This window comes from Bubalus kerabau, chromosome 8 (assembly GCF_029407905.1).
Source record: "Bubalus kerabau isolate K-KA32 ecotype Philippines breed swamp buffalo chromosome 8, PCC_UOA_SB_1v2, whole genome shotgun sequence".
NCBI lineage: Eukaryota > Metazoa > Chordata > Mammalia > Artiodactyla > Bovidae > Bubalus > Bubalus kerabau.
The window spans coordinates 14,205,249-14,221,098 of NC_073631.1; the positions used below are offsets into that span (position 1 = coordinate 14,205,249).

Below are 15,850 nucleotides of genomic sequence, written 5' to 3' on the forward strand. Positions count from 1 at the left end.
CGAGGCCGAGACTTGGAGTGAACCTGGTGAAGAAGTGGGCGGGGCTTCCGGCAAAGGGGCGTGTGCTGCTTCAGCTGCCACTCAGGACCTGGGACTCAGACTCCGGACCTGGGACGCTGGATCTCCGCTCCTGGACTGGCTCTTTCTCTCAGCTGCCGGACCCCGAATTTAAATCAGTACATCTGTCCTTCCCAGACCATGAGAGGATGGTTAACTTCTCGTTCCTGATTCCGCCTCTCACTGTCTGTCACCACGAGTTAGTTCAGGTAAAGTCAAAGAAAACTTTATCCAAGTTTCTGGTCTCACACATAAGTAATCTAAGAGCCATTGAAGGGACGGAAGAGGGGTAGTCAGTTGGTGCCCGGGTCACCCAGTGGTGTAGAGTAAAACCAAGCCCCTAGTACTAGGATCCTGCTCCATTGAACTAGTCAATCAAATTAGTAACTGGGTCTCCTCAGAGGCAGTGGAGGTTTCATTTCCTTTACTGAGTTGGTTGCATTTCTAGAAAGAATCACAGTCATTAGTTAAGGGACTGAAAGACCGTTAAACATCCCCCTACTTAGATCTTTTAAACTTAGACAAAGGATACCAAAATCCGTCTAGTCAAGGCTATGGTTTTTCCAGTGGTCATATATGGATGTGAGAGTTGGACTGTGAAGAAGGCTGAGCGCCAAAGAATTGATGCTTTTGAACTGTGGTGTTGGAGAAGACTCTTGAGAGTCCCTTGGACTGCAAGGAGATCCAACCAGTCCATTCTGAAGGAGGTCAGCCCTGGGATTTCTTTGGAAGGAATGATGCTAAAGCTGAAACTCCAGTACTTTGGCCACCTCGTGCGAAAAGTTCACTCATTGGAAAAGACTCTGATGCTGGGAGGGATTGGGGGCAGGAGGAGACGGGGACGACAGAGGATGAGATGGCTGGATGGCATCACCGACTCGATGGACATGAGTCTGAGTGAACTCCAGGAGTTGGTGATGGACAGGGAGGCCTGGTGTGCTGTGATTCATGGGGTCGCAAAGAGTCAGACACGACTGAGCGACTGAACTGAACTGAAGGTGCCAATTTAAAGAGTTTATAAGCTTGTTGGTGGAGGTGGAGTAGTACTGGAATGGTGGTTATTCCTAGAATGTCATTGTACCTCAGAGGATTATGGTGAGGATTGAATGAGAAATTAAAAAAAGAATCTGATACACAGTAGATGAACAAAGGCATTGGATCCTTGCGGTTTTATCATTGCTGCTGTATGACAGTGAGATAATCTCTGTATTAGAGAGTTCTGAGAAGGAAATCTTTGATCACTTCAGTCAGTTCAGTTCAGTTGCTCAGTCATGCCTGACTCTTTGTAATCTCATGAACCGCAGGGTGCCAGGCCTCCCTGTCCATCACCAGCTCCCGGAGTCTACCCAAACCCATGTCCATTGAGTCAATGATGCCATCCAACCATCTCATCCTCTGTCGTCCCCTTCTCTTCTTGCCCTTAATCTTTCCCAGCATCAGGGTCTTTGCAAATGAGTCAGCTCTTCCCATCAGGTGGCCAAAGTATTGGAGTTTCAGCTTCAACATCAGTCCTTCCAATGCACACCCAGGACTGATCTTTAGAATAGACTGGTTGGATCTCCTTGCAGTCCAAGGGACTCTCAAGAGTCTTCTCCAACACCACAGTTCAAAAGCATCAATTCTTTGGCGCTCAACCTTCTTCACAGTCCAACTCTCACATCCATACATGACTACTGGGAAAATCATAGCCTTGAATAGACGGACCTTTGTTGACAAAGTAATGTCTCTGCTTTTTAATATGCTGTCCAGGTTAGTCATAATTTTCCTTCCAAGAAGTAAGCGTCTTTTAATTTCATGGCTGCAATCACCATCTGCAGTGATTTTGGAGCCCCAAAATTAAAGTCAGCCACTGTTTCCACTGTGTCCCCATCTATTTGCCATGAAGTGATGGGACCGGATGCCATGATCTTAGTTTTCTAAATGTTGACCTTTAAGCCAACTTTTTCACTGTCCTCTTTCACTTTCATCAAGAGGCTCTTTAGTTCTTCACTTTCAGCTATAAGGGTCATGTCATCTGCATATCTGAGGTTATTGATATTTCTCCTGGCAAGCTTGATTCCAGCTTGTGCTTCTTCCAGCCCAGCGTTTCTCGTGATGTACTCTGCATGTAAGTTAAATAAGCAGGGTGACAGTATACAGCCTTGAGGTACTCCTTTTCCTATTTGGAACCAGTCTGTTGTTCCATGTGTTCCCTTATAGTTTCTCAATAGGAACATTGACTATAGTAGTGGCAGAGTGAGTCTCTGCCCTAAGGTTGTTTTTTTAAAACACACACAAAACCATTTTTTGAAACTTTATTTTATATTGAAATACAGCTAATTAACAATGTTGTGATAGTTGAGGTACACAGCAAAGTGACTCAGCCATACATATACTTGTGTCTGTTCTCCCCCAGGCTCCCTCGCATTCAGCCTGCCACATGTTGAGCAGAATTCCCAGTGATATACAGTAGGTCCTTGTTGGTTATCCATTTTAAATATATGGATTTAAACTGTGTACATGTCAGAAAAGCCAATTTTTAATAAAAGTTATTAACCTGGGAAATAAGCTTAATCCAATAATGTTTTGAGAGGAAAACAGTCTTCATAAAATTATACAACCATTCTCTAAAAACACGAGAATTAAATGAAGATTTTATCAGAAATAGTTATTCCAAATAAACACTGAATTTTCAATAAGAGAAATGATGGCATTTTATCTTACAGTCTGTGACAGTTCCTTCTTTTGTAAGAAGTACATGTGTTCTATAATCAAAACATGTCAGAAAAATCATCTTACTTAGAAAGCTTTCTTATGCTAATGTAACTTTTTAAATCGAGCGTTAAGTTTACCAAAGCAGACTGTTTAAATTACAAAAGTACTTATCCTCTTAAAAACTGCTTCCCCTACATGGTACTGTGCTAGGTTTAGTTGCTCAGTTGTGTCCAACTCTTCGCAACCCCATGGACTATAGCCTGCCAGACTCCTCTCTCCATGGGATTCTCCAGGCAAGAATACTAGAGTGGGTTTCCATGCCCTCCTCCAGGGGATCTGCCCAACACAGGAATCCAACCCGAGTCTCCTTCATTGCAGGCAAATTTTTTACCATCTGAGCCACCAGGGAAGCCCAAGAATACTGGAGTGGGTAACCTATCCATTCTCCAGGATAACTTTTTGACTCAGGAATTGAACCAGGGTTTTCCTGCATTGCAGGCAGATTCTTTACCAACTGAGCTACCAGGGAAGCCCCCTGCCCCTACTTGATAGGGAGATATAATAATAAAATGTAAAAGGGAGAAAAAATAAAATAATGAAAGGTACTAAGAATATAATGTCAGACAGGCAAAGCTGGTTTTTATTGAGCTGGTGACCTAAAAATCCAAATGGTTACTTTCTCCTTTCTGCAAAAGAATTCTGGTTCATGTGCTCTTTCAGGGTTGTCAAGGCCCACACTTATTCAATCATGGACTTAACACACTGTATTCACTTTAAAGTGAGTTTTGCTGAACTTTCATGCATTATGGGTCCTGGCATTTTGTGCTCATGGGGCGCCATGTATGTTACATGTGAATGAGATGGCAAGGAATGATAAACATGTATATTGCACTGGCCCTTGTCTGCGGAGATAAATCTTCCAAGGTAATGGGGACATAATTGGTAAATGAAAAGGAAGAGAGTGAGGCAATATAGAGGACATACACATCCATACAGGGACTATTTTTGTGTGATGTTAGGAGGTGTTCTAATTTCATTCTTTTACATGTAGCTGTCCAGTTTTCCCATCACCACTTATTGAAGAAGCTGTCTTCTCCATTGTATATTCTTGTGTCTTTTGTCAAAGATAAGGTGCCCAAAGATGCATAGGTTTATATGTGGGCTTCCTACCTTGTTCCATCTGTATTTCTGTTTTTGTTCCAGTACCATACTATCTTGATGACTATAGCTTTGTGGTATAGTCTGAAATCAGGAAGGTTGATTCCTCCAGCTCCATTTTTCTTTCTTAAGGTTGCTTTGGCTATTCAGGGTCTTTTGTGTTTCCATTACAAACACTGATCAAGGTGACATAACTGAGAAGTGAAATTTTCAGGGAAATGAGAAAATAGAGTATGTGATGCCCCAAGCAAAAGGAACGAAGGAATGGAAGGGGTTGTAAGTTCCACCATTTTCCCAAACCACCCGCTGGGTTGGCTTTTGTCTTAAGTGGATAATGAACCGTAGGAGAGTGAATTTCATGTGACTTGGTGGGTATAGGCAGTAGAAAAATTTTTTATCATGGTGGGCATGATATCAGAGAACATGAAGGATAGAGTGTGATTGCAGAGATAAGACTTTTTCTCATGTTTCACTCTGAGATATTTCAATCGTCCAGCAATTCTGATGTATTACTAAGACCTCATTCTGGGAAATGACTCCTTCCTTAATGTCAGTGAATCAGTAGCTTTGATTTATTTTTTCCTGAATATCTGGACCCAAAGCAGAGCTAAATTTCAAATGGCACTTTGCATAGGCTGCCCTTATGATAGTCCAATTTTAGAGACATTCTTAACATTTATAAAACAGTGTTTTAGGTTAAAGATGATAGATTTAATTTCTATTGCTTAGAAAATATCAATGTATGTTTCAAAAGACTCTGCATTATGTCTCAAAGTTAGAAACCAGAGTATCTAACTTACAAATTGCTTTACAAGGTAGTATTTTTTAATGGACAGTAAAGTTAACAGTGAGTAAAGTTGGCATGATGTTATATTTTTTGCAGGGTTTTTTGCTTTTTGTATTTGGGGACAGGTAGGAAAACAGAATTTCAAGGTGGACATTTTGGAATCCAGCTGCACAAAGTACAACCTAATTTCTTTGTGGAAAGACCAGATGCAGCTTATTTTGTCCCTCTGGGGCTATGTGGTGCCTCCTCTCTGTATCTCTCACCTAGTTTACTCTTCTCTTTGAACATTGGATTCCTTTAACTGTTATAGAACAAAAGCCTCTGCATCATGTCTCTTTGATGGTCCAGTTTGATCCCTGTACCACAGTATTCTCAGTCCCAGTTTTCTGGAAGAGAAAATCTGATTGGTCAACCATGGATAAGGGGTCTCTCCCTGGTTGGTCCAAGCAGTTGATGCTGAGTGTTAGGGATTCCAGTATTTTGGGCAGAGCAGATTCTCCAAGTGCAAGCGGGGGTAGGGGGAAAGGTTATTTCTTAATACATTAAAGCATGTGTGTGGTTTGAGCGCTTGTGTAACAGCTGTTCATCTCTGTTCTGAGTAATAAACAGGTTTCATGGAATAGCTTAGGGCTAGGTGCTCACTCACATCACTGAGGCCTTTATCGCTATCATAAACTGGCCATGAAAGTTATGGTTCGTTAGTTAGGGCGATGATTTGTGTTCTGAACCCAGACGTGTTTGGCCACATGCTTTCACTCCTGTTTATCTTATGTTGTTGAATTTTCTTTATTGCAATTAGAAGACCATCTTCTCTTGGGAGGCAAGGATAAAGACCTGATCTTGTTTGAAGCAGATCTTTATGGGAGATGTTAAGAATTTTATTTTTTCTCTTGCCAAAGGCCTCCCTCCACTGCCTACTTTAAAATTCTCTATAAATAGGGCCTCAAGGTCAAAAACATAATCTGAACAATAACTATTAGCAAGGAATTATGTGGAAATAACAATTCTTACAGAGAAAATTAGAAAAATTGATTTCGTAGAAACAAGGGAGAGAGAATTTGCCTTCACAGCCCCCAACACCTCAAACTTTATTAAACTGTGAATATGGCACTTCTGAGCCTTTAGCCTGGATGTCTAGTTGTAGGCTACTGTGACTTTTTCTAGCTCAATTAGAAAAGTTTGAGAGATTTTTAAAAGTGTTTCTAAATGATAGTGTTACATAAATATTCATGATTATGCAGTCCTCTGATATCTGGACCATTTAGAACTTTCTTCCATTAAATAATGACTTTTTTTTTGCTACAGGTGCCATCCATTAGCTAGTGACCAATGACATCCATTATGCATGGCTATGAATATTTATCTAGTGCCTTATGCCTGTACCAGAGAGGATAGGGAAAGAGGAGTTACAAAGAAGCTTTTCTTCCATACCAGATGACCAGCTCAACTGAAGAAACTAAGTGGATCCATCTTCAGGTGAGCCTTCATAAAGGTAAAAGATGCATGCTCAGTTGTGTCCAACCCTTTGAGACCCCATGGACTGAAACCCACAAGGCTTCAGTGTCCATGGAATTTCTCAGGGAAGAATACTGGAGTGGGTTGCTATTTCCTCCTACAGGGGCTCTTTCTGACCCAGGGATCGAACCCAGGTCTCTTGCATTTCCTGCACTGGCAGGCGGGTTCTTTACCCCTGTACCACCTGGGAATCACAGGTGAAGCTTCATCCGTTAATATTCTGCTGGGTGAGGGTTAGCTTAACTGTTGAAAGAAAGCACGTGACAGACTCTAATGCTAGTGGAATAATGGAGTAGTTTGCCAGAGTCTATTAATACATCTCTTTATCTGGAAGGCCTTAAGACAAGGTCAGTTCAAAATTTTGCTCAGTATCTGTGGGACTTAAGAGTTACTCACAGGCAGCCTTCTGAAGAATTATCTGTTTCCGTTTTGACCAGCACTAGCTTTCACTTATTGGAGAAGGAAATGGCACCCCACTCCAGTGTTCTTGCCTGGAGAATCCCAGGGACGGGGGAGCCTGGTGGGCTGCCATCTATGGGGTCGCACAGAGTCAGACACGACTGAAGTGACCTAGCAGCAGCAGCAGCAGCTTTTGCTTCCTCTCCAAAACCAGCTGGTCTTATGCAGATGACACCACAATCATCACTCAGTGAATGGATGGGAGAGAATTGGGACAGACAGTGAGTAGCCAGCCATGTGTCATTTATCCGCAGACATTACTGACATTCTACTCTATCACTCTAGACCTGGCCCCTTTCTTCACTTCCAGTAACTTATTTCTACCATCGTTTTGAGCATTTCTCTTTGGATATCCCACCATCAACTCAAACTCAATCAGTATCTACCCCAAAGCAGCTTGCCTTTCTGATTTTCTGCCCTTGTTAATGATATCATTAAGCCTCAGAACCTCTGAGTCACTATGACTTTTCCCCACTCTGCCAACACTATCAACCCAATGGCCAAGTCCTCTTGAAATGTCTTTTTGGTGTGCACCTTTCTCTCCATTTCAAAACTAACAACATTATTTAAAATTTCAAACACCTCTTGCTAGGGCTTCTTCATTTCCTTGCTTTCACGTCCACTCCCTTCAAACACATCAGACTTAAATGTCCAGACTCTAATTTTGTCTTACAACTGTTCCCCCTACCTTTTTTTTTTTTTTGTCTGAACTGGATGGTTTGTGGATTCTTAGTTCCCAGACCAGGGATGGAACCTGGGTCCCCTGCAGCGAAAGCTCAGAGTCCTAACCACTGGACTGCCATGGAATTCCTGGCTTACCACTATGTAATGGCAGTTGATGAATTCTGCAGAATTTATTGGGGGGAGAGGTGGAGAGTTATGTTTGAGTTTCCCTGAAGTCATCTGAAGATGCCCAGAAAGTGGTAGCTGTGTATGGTCTTCAGTAGTCATGGTTTTGAGAAACAATGTAATAGACATCTGAATCTTTCTGGCATTGTAAATTATTAGTGTTTTGTCATTCACATATCTCTACTTTAACTGTAATTAGTTTTGTGTATGGTATGAGATAGTAATCAAGTTCGTTTTTTTCCTATATGAATACCCGATTTTTCCATTATCATTATTATTACAAACACTGTTCTTTTCCCATCCCCCCCAGTTCCTTCTCATAAACCAAACACCCCTATTCCTGTAGCCTTTTTATACAGCTATCTATTTATTCCTTTGATCTGTTCTTTTATCCTTGCTTCAGCAACACATTCTCTCTTTTTTTAGAAATATGTATTTATTTGTTTATTTGGCTGAGCTGGGTTTTAGCTGGGGCATGGAGGATCTTTAGTTATGGTATGAGGGACCTAATTCCCTGATCAGCATAGAACACAGGCCCTCTGCGCTGGGAGTGAGAACACACTCTCTTAAATAGCTTTATAATAAGACTTGCTGCTGCTGCTGCTAAGTCGCTTCAGTCGTGTCCGACTCTGTGTGACCCCATAGACGGCAGCCCACCAGGCTCCTCCGTCCCTGGGATTCTCCAGGCAAGAACGCTGGAGTGGGTTGCCATTTCCTTCTCCAATGCATGGAAGTGAAAAGTGAAAGTGAAGTCGCTCAGTCGTGTCCGACTCTTAGCGATCCCATGGACTGCAGCCTACCAGGCTCTTCCATCCATGGGATTTTCCAGGCAAGAGTACTGGAGTGGGGTGCCAATGCCTTCTTGAAGTCAGTAAAAATAAGTCCTCCTGCAATGTTCTTCTTCATCGAGGATGTTTTAACTAAGACCCCTTTGCATTTCCATGTAAGTTTTAGAAACAACTTGTCAAGTTTCATTTTAAAATATCCTATTGGTATTTTGACTGAGCTTGCATTGCAGTGGGGGAACAATGATATTGTCAACATTGAGTTTTCCAGTTCTTAAACGCAATATGCTTTTCTAATAATATTGAGTTTCCTTAATTTCAAACAAGAATGTTCTATAGCTTTCTGTGTAGACATTTCAAAAAATTTTTGCTAGATACATCCCTATGTATTGATATTTTTGATGTTATTATGAATGCTATCTTTCTTAAGAATTTCATGTCTAATTGTTGCTAGTGTATAGAAATGCAATAAAGTTATTCTGTTAGATTACCCACTGCTTCAGACAATTACATCATCTATAAAGAGTAGATATTTTATTTGTTTATTTACAATCCCTAATCCTTTCTCTTTCCCTATTTTTTCTTTTTTCTATTGGTTAGGATCTCCAGTACAGTGTTGAACTTATGTCCAAAGTCACGGTGACGACTTTCAGTATTATAACTTTGCATCTAAATGTTTTCTTAGATACCTTTTATAAATGCTTTGTCAGATTCAAGAATTTTATATTCCTATTACCCCAATTTTTTTTTTTAATCATTAATGGCTGTAGGATTTTACTATATTCTTTTTCTGAGTTTTTTGAGATGATCAGCTTTTTGAGTTCTTCTTTTAATGTGGTGAATTAAATTAATTTTTAAATGTTAAACCAACTCTGCATTCCCAGAATAAAACCAATTTGATCATGATATAGTATTATTTTTTCATATACAATTTACTTTGACAATATTTGTTAAAAATTTATATATCTTTATGAGAAAAATTTGCCTGGAATTTTCCTTTCTAGTTATGACTTGTCAGGTTTTATTGTCAAAGCTAGCCTAATTCCTCACATATTTGGAAGAAGTCATTGTGAAATCATTAATATCTGATGATTTTTTACCTGTTTTCTTGAAAATATTTATTATGGGTTACTAATGCATGGGTTCAATATCTGAATCACCTGTGGGTCTGTTTATATTCCCTTTTTTCTCTTTGTTTTTAGTCACAGGTCTTGTTAGCATATCTATTAATTCTTAATTGAATTGTAGAATATATGTAATGTCACTTCATAAAATTTTAAATATTTTTACTGGAAAAAAAATCACACTAATTCAGCCTTTTTCATCTCAGAATATGGTGTGATGCATTTTCTGGTTTGTTCAATGCTTTTAAAGCACAAAATGAATTCTGCTTTGGAAATATGCATGGGCTTGAAGCATCAAAGATTTAGATAAACAGATGAGAATCTCAGTAAAAATTAAAATGGAATGAGTTAGTATAAAGACAGAGCATATCTATTATACATTTGAAAAGTAAAATATCCATAAAATTGAAATCTGTACTAGTAAAATAAAATGATTCTCAAACTGATCCACCACAAATTTCTGAATTGGTTCTGTTGCAAAAAGAATGGGGGTGAAATTAGCAAACTTTCCTTAAACTTTTAAAATCTAAATAGAACAGAAATCCACACCTTAAAAATGTTTTTATTTTCTCTACTTTATGGTGAGTCAAACAGTTCTGTTTAGGAACTAACAATGAAATGTTTCAAATAAATACAAAATTTGAAAAAACCTCTTTCATGAAAATCCTTAAGACAAAAGTAAACTCAAAAGTAGTTATTTTGTCCCCCAGCAGCCCCACAGGGTTTAGTTCACTTTTATAGGACACAGTTTTTATGTTTACCGAAATGTCCAGCTATTTTCAGTTGTATTTGACATGCATTTAATTTCTGTATGTGTGGGAGAAGATGGAGGACTCTATTTCAGACCAGACAATTTGTTTTGATACCACTAATGACCTTAAATTTTAAATTGACTCTTACTTTTTGTACAGCATTCATACAATGTAATTCTAACACGCTGTACACAAGCTGAAATACAATAGGATGGCAATACAGTGTAGAAAGGGCCTGGCACTTTTTGTCATGCCTTCCATTTCCAGAATCTCACATTATTATATTTCTTAAAAACCCATTTTGCTGAAGAAATAAAGTTGATTTACTGAGGTGTAATTAGAAATTAATTTTTTTTCCAAAAACACCTTCTACAAGCAGACTTATTCCCTGCTTATTTGTTAGAAGTAGAAAAGGTTTCAGCTTCCATGGCTTTTACCCTCTTCAGATTTTTTTCTAAAACATGTAAATGGAAGGTATTTGTAGAATATAACAAAAATAAGCTTTTTAAAGTAAAACTGTGATTTAAAAACAAGAAAGTTAGCACATTTAGTGTTAATGACAAAAAACAAGTGTGGAACATGTAGAGTTGAGGAGAATGCATTTTTGCCCCCAGTTATATAGTAGCATTAAAATAAAGGAATGGGACTATATTTTCATATCAAATACCTAAACCAGTTGCAAACATCTGAATAATTGTTTTACAATTTGTTTTTAAATGGCAGTAATAAATTCTTTATTTGTAAAAATTCCAATTTATAACCAGAACCAAATCAAATGTGAACCACCAACTGTCCCAGAATTGTAGGGTCTCTGGGGCCCACAAAAGGTAAAAAGGAAGAAAGAACACTTTTTTGGGGTGGGGGGGAGTGCATGCAATACACACAGGCTGCTTAACTCAGAGTAGGACAAGCAAATCATGTCCTCTGGAAAATAAAAAAAATAAGCAAAAACAAATAACCTTACATCTCCAAGGCAGTTAGCCAGCATTCTTTCAGTGTTCCAAGTAAAACCAAAAATTGAAGGAAGGAGAAAGGAAAGTATTGAATCATTCCTGGTTCCCTGTAACCAGTTTATCTCTCTAGTCATAAATAGATATGGAGAGCTTTCCATGGAATTACCAGATATTAATTTTAAGAAATTTAATTTTATTCTGGTAGGCAGTTATAACTGGATAAGCTCCTCTGTTTTAGATCTGCTGTTACTTCTAGCGATAGGCCCTTCAGGCTCTCATTCCTTCTGGACCTGGGCCATTGCTCCCTGGTGAGCTCAAAATTCCATCTTCCTGGAACCATCTAATCACTGTGTTCTTTGCTTAAAGGATTAGCCTTTAAGAAGCTGTTTTCTGCGTGGTTTCTCAGAGCCTCTCACCATGCTTTTACTGGTTAAGGGGTCAGTAAATGCACTGAGGGCAGGATATCTAAAGAAGGGTGGACTTCCTCTTCTGTAGGTTCCCTTTTTTCCTGGGATCTCGATCTTTCAAGTCCTGATTGCCCTGAAAGGCTCTGAACTCCAATTACTGTCTCCCCAGCCCAGTGAGAGAGAAAACCGTTGCAAGTTCTAGGTTACCACTTTCGGCTCAGTCTCCATGCTCCCATGCAGTGAATCTGAAAATAATTTGCAAAGAAAAAGAATGATTGATTTAACTTCATAAAACTTTGAAACTTCTGCTTGCCAAAATAGTTCAAGTGAGTTATATCAGAAATTGTATCTATGGAACTTCCCTGGTGGCACGGTGGATAAGAGTCTGCCTGCCAATGCAGGGCACACGAGTTTGATTCCTGGTCTGGGAAGATTCCACATGCTGTGTTCCACAGCTACTAAGCCCTTGAGCCCTAGAGGGTGCAAACCGGAACTGCTGAGTCTGTGCTCTACAACTACTGAAGCGTGTGTGCCTAGAGCACATGTTCCACAGTAGAGAATCCCATGAGGCTCAATAAGAAGCTTGCTCCCTGCAACTAGAGAACAACCCCTGCTTGCTGCAACTAGAGAAAATCCGCTCAAAGCAACAAAGACCCATTGTGGCCAAAAATTTAGAAATGTAAATAAATAAATAAAAATTTAAAGAAATTGTATCTGTTTTCCTAAATTTTATTCATCCTTTCTATAGTATACAGTTGTACATGGAATGTAACAGCCCAATCAGGGACTAAATTTCCCCATCACATTTGCCACTAAATGTGGTCAGTGAAATATAAGTGAAAGCAATGCATGCTGATTTCTGGGCCAAGATTCGTGAAAGGCCAGTGTACTTGCCCCATGCTCTCTTCCCACCTCAGCTGGAGGTAGATGATGCTAAGGTGGATGTCACAGATGCTTGGGTCTTTTTCTGACAGTAAAGTCACAGGATCCAAGCATCTAGGTCCCAAAATCACTTCACTGGAGAGCCATTATAAGTTTAGAGATCTAGTTGTTAGAATGATTTAGTCTATACTAGCTAAAATGTAAGGTTAAAGTTATAAATGGAAAATATATGTTGTCAGAATATATAACTTGCTATAATTTGAAATGAGCCTTGAAATTCAATTAATAAAAGAAATATTTCAATAAAGATTAGAATAGAGGCACTTATCAAAAGAAGGCATTTTTAAGTTAACAATGATGTTCAAACTAACTATTGAGATTAATATCATGTATTAAGAACAGGGTCTGGTATAAAACCTATGAGATTATCAAAAAAAAATTTAATGCAAGTGTCTGGTGGTTAAATGTCCGACAGAAACATGCTATTGATATATGATGTTGATGAATGATTTTATACTTCTATTTTTTTTTTATTTGACTGCACCAGGTCTTAGTTCCATTATTTGGGCTCTTAGTTATGACATAGGGGATCTAGTTCCCTGACTAGGGATCGAACCTGGTCCCCCTGCATTGGGAGAGAGGAGTCTTAACCACTGGACAACCGAGGAAGTCCCCGTGATTTTATACATTGAAGCAGAAATAACATCCTGACATTTTTTCCGAATGAGAAAATGACTGTAAAATGATGTAGCCACTATAATGTTCATTTTATCATTTTTTTTAAAAAGTCAACAGAAAATAACATTAGTGAGACCAACCATATATAAATCATACCAGTATCATAAAATTTTATTTATAACGTATTTTGAGTATTCTTTCTATGAAAAGTTATTCTTATGTAAATATATACATTTAACCTGTATGGATGTGAAAGTTGGACCATAAAGAAGGCTGAGCACCAAAGAATTTATGCTTTCGAATCGGTGCTGGAGAAGACTCTTGAGAATCCCTTGGACTGCAAAGAGATCAAACCAGTCCATCCTAAAGGAAATCAACCCTGAATATTCATTGGAAGGACTGATGCTAAAGCTGAAGCTCCAATACTCTGGCCATGTGATATGAAAAGCCAACTCATTGGAAAAGACCCCAATGCTGGAAAAGATTGAAGGCAGGAAGAGAAGTGGGCAACAGAGGATGAGATGGTTGGATAGCATCACAGACTCAATGGACATGAGTTTGAGCAAGCTCCAGGAAATGGTAAAGGACAGGGAAGCCTGGTATGCTGCAGTCCGTGGGGTCTCAAAGAATCAGACGTGACTGAGCAACTGAACGACCACCACCTCTGTGTATGTGTGTGTACACGTGAGTGTGTATAGAGATAGAAAGAGAGATGTAAGAATCTGAAAGATATTTACCAAAATGTGTATGGTGATTCTCAGTTGTGATGGTGTTCCTGCTTTCATGCTTGTACCTCTTTGAACTTCCAGCAACACATCATTATCACCCAAAGTCTATAACATACATTAGAGTTCATTCTTGGTGTTGTACAGTCTGTAGGCTTGGACACATGTATGATGACATGGATCCGCCACTATACTATCGATGCTTATGGTGTACAATGTCGGTTTGGTGATCTCCGAAGAAGAAGATTTAGCTTCTGGACCAAGGACCAGGCTTGATCACTTAAGAGCTTTTGTGTAGCAGAGTTTTATTAAAGTATAAAAGGGGACAGAGAAAGCTTCTGACACAGATATCAGAAGGGGAACGGAGAGTGCCCCCTCGCTAGTGTTAGCCAAGGAGTCATATAGTTTTTGATTTTTACAATAAATGAAAAGAAAGTCTCAAGTTTGTGAAAATTTTACCAGACCCACTCCCATAATATACATTTTAAGACATCAGGATTAGTCAGAAGGTTTTCAGGAAGGAGAAACTGTCCTCAAGCAGGATACATTGTTATTATATAATACCTAGTACAGTGGCACCCCACTCCAGTACTCTTGCCTGGAAAATCCCAGGGACGGAGGAGCCTAGTAGGCTGCAGTCCATGGGGTCGCTAAGAGTCGGGCACGACTGAGTGACTTCACTTTCACTTTTCACTTTCATGCATTGGAGAAGGAAATGGCAACCCACTCCAGTATTCTTGCCTGGAGAATCCCAGGGACGGAGGAGCCTAGTGGGCTGCCATCTATGGGGTCGCACAGAGTCAGACACGACTGAAGCGACTTAGCAGCAGCAGCAGCAGTACAGAGTTTAAACTGAGTTGTTTGTTGTGTAATCATCAGTTTTGGGTTTAAAGAAAAAACGTTTTATGTGACTAAGACTAAGGAATGTAGAGGGAAAAAAAAAAAAAAAAAGATTTTGTCCTTTCTTCCTCCTTGAGAACCCCAGACCCCTATCTCCACTTCTAGAGCCCCAGACCCCTTTCTCCTCCTCGGGGGACCGCAGACTTCTTATCAATCTGCCTAGGAATTAGCTCACTATCATACAGTTTTACTGCCTGAAGAAGCTTATGCTTTTTAAAGTGAGAATTCTTTGATTAAAGCCACAATCTCCTTCTCTCAAAACAATGGACCTGGAAAATGGACTTACATGGACATTAACTTTTCAGGTAATGTCAGGAATTTCAGGCTGCCTGAGAACCTCTGCACTAGCTCAGAGAACTGCATTTAAACCCAAAATAGTAGTCCCTTCTAGAGTCTTCCCAAGGGCAAACTAGACAAGTTATCTTATGTACCAGTGATCTTCCTGGGTGTCTTTCAGAACATTTTAGATGCCAGAGAGGAAATATTTCTGCATTGCAATTTCTGTGTAATGTTTGCTCATAATGATAAATTATCCTTTAAAAATTATTATCATATCAAATAGATAAAAAGTAGTTTGCCTGGGTAAGAAAAATAACATGGAAACTTTCCTTTCTCCTACTAAAAGCTCTTCATCTATCATGTAGCTTTCAAGCATAGTGACCTTTCTTCTATTGATATTTCTGGCAGAAATCTTGGAAACCTCAGTCTAACTGTAAGTATTCCCAGCAATAGATAAATCATTATTAGGAAGTGAAATGGACACTTTGAGAGTTGGGTATGTCTGCCCATTACCTGTTTAAAAGTTTTGGAGGATGTTCGTTTTAATATGATCCCAGCATATATTTGTGGCTTATTTTTGTTTTCATTCATCTCCTCTGTCAAAATTACGATTATAATTTATTTGTTTACAAATGTGTGTCTTCTGGCGACCCTGTCTCCTGAATGCCATCCTCCTCTTTCACCATATTCTCCTTCACTTTCTTACTCAGATCCCACTGTAGTTGGCTCACCTTTTTAAATGCCATGCTCCTGTCATGCCCTGGGTCTCCACCTGCATATGTTGTTTATGGAACAACACGTGTTTAGAGTGTTCTTTCTGTTCTTTTACCTCTGCTAAGTTCATGC

General features: G+C 39.3%; 1 long non-coding RNA gene across 2 annotated transcripts in view; it reads left to right on the forward strand.

Moving 5' to 3' along the window:
* Positions 1-20: 20 nt before the first annotated feature.
* The window catches only part of LOC129658893 (uncharacterized), a 28,567-nt gene continuing 12,737 nt past the window's right edge, over positions 21-15,850 (forward strand). Inside the window, exons 1-3 of one of the 2 annotated variants that reach the window (XR_008717563.1) lie at positions 21-266; positions 6,002-6,172; positions 8,905-9,714. This is a non-coding gene — a long non-coding RNA (uncharacterized LOC129658893). Of the gene's footprint in view, positions 267-6,001; positions 6,173-8,904; positions 9,715-15,850 lie in introns of those variants that run through there. The other variant, XR_008717562.1, reaches the window with a different exon arrangement.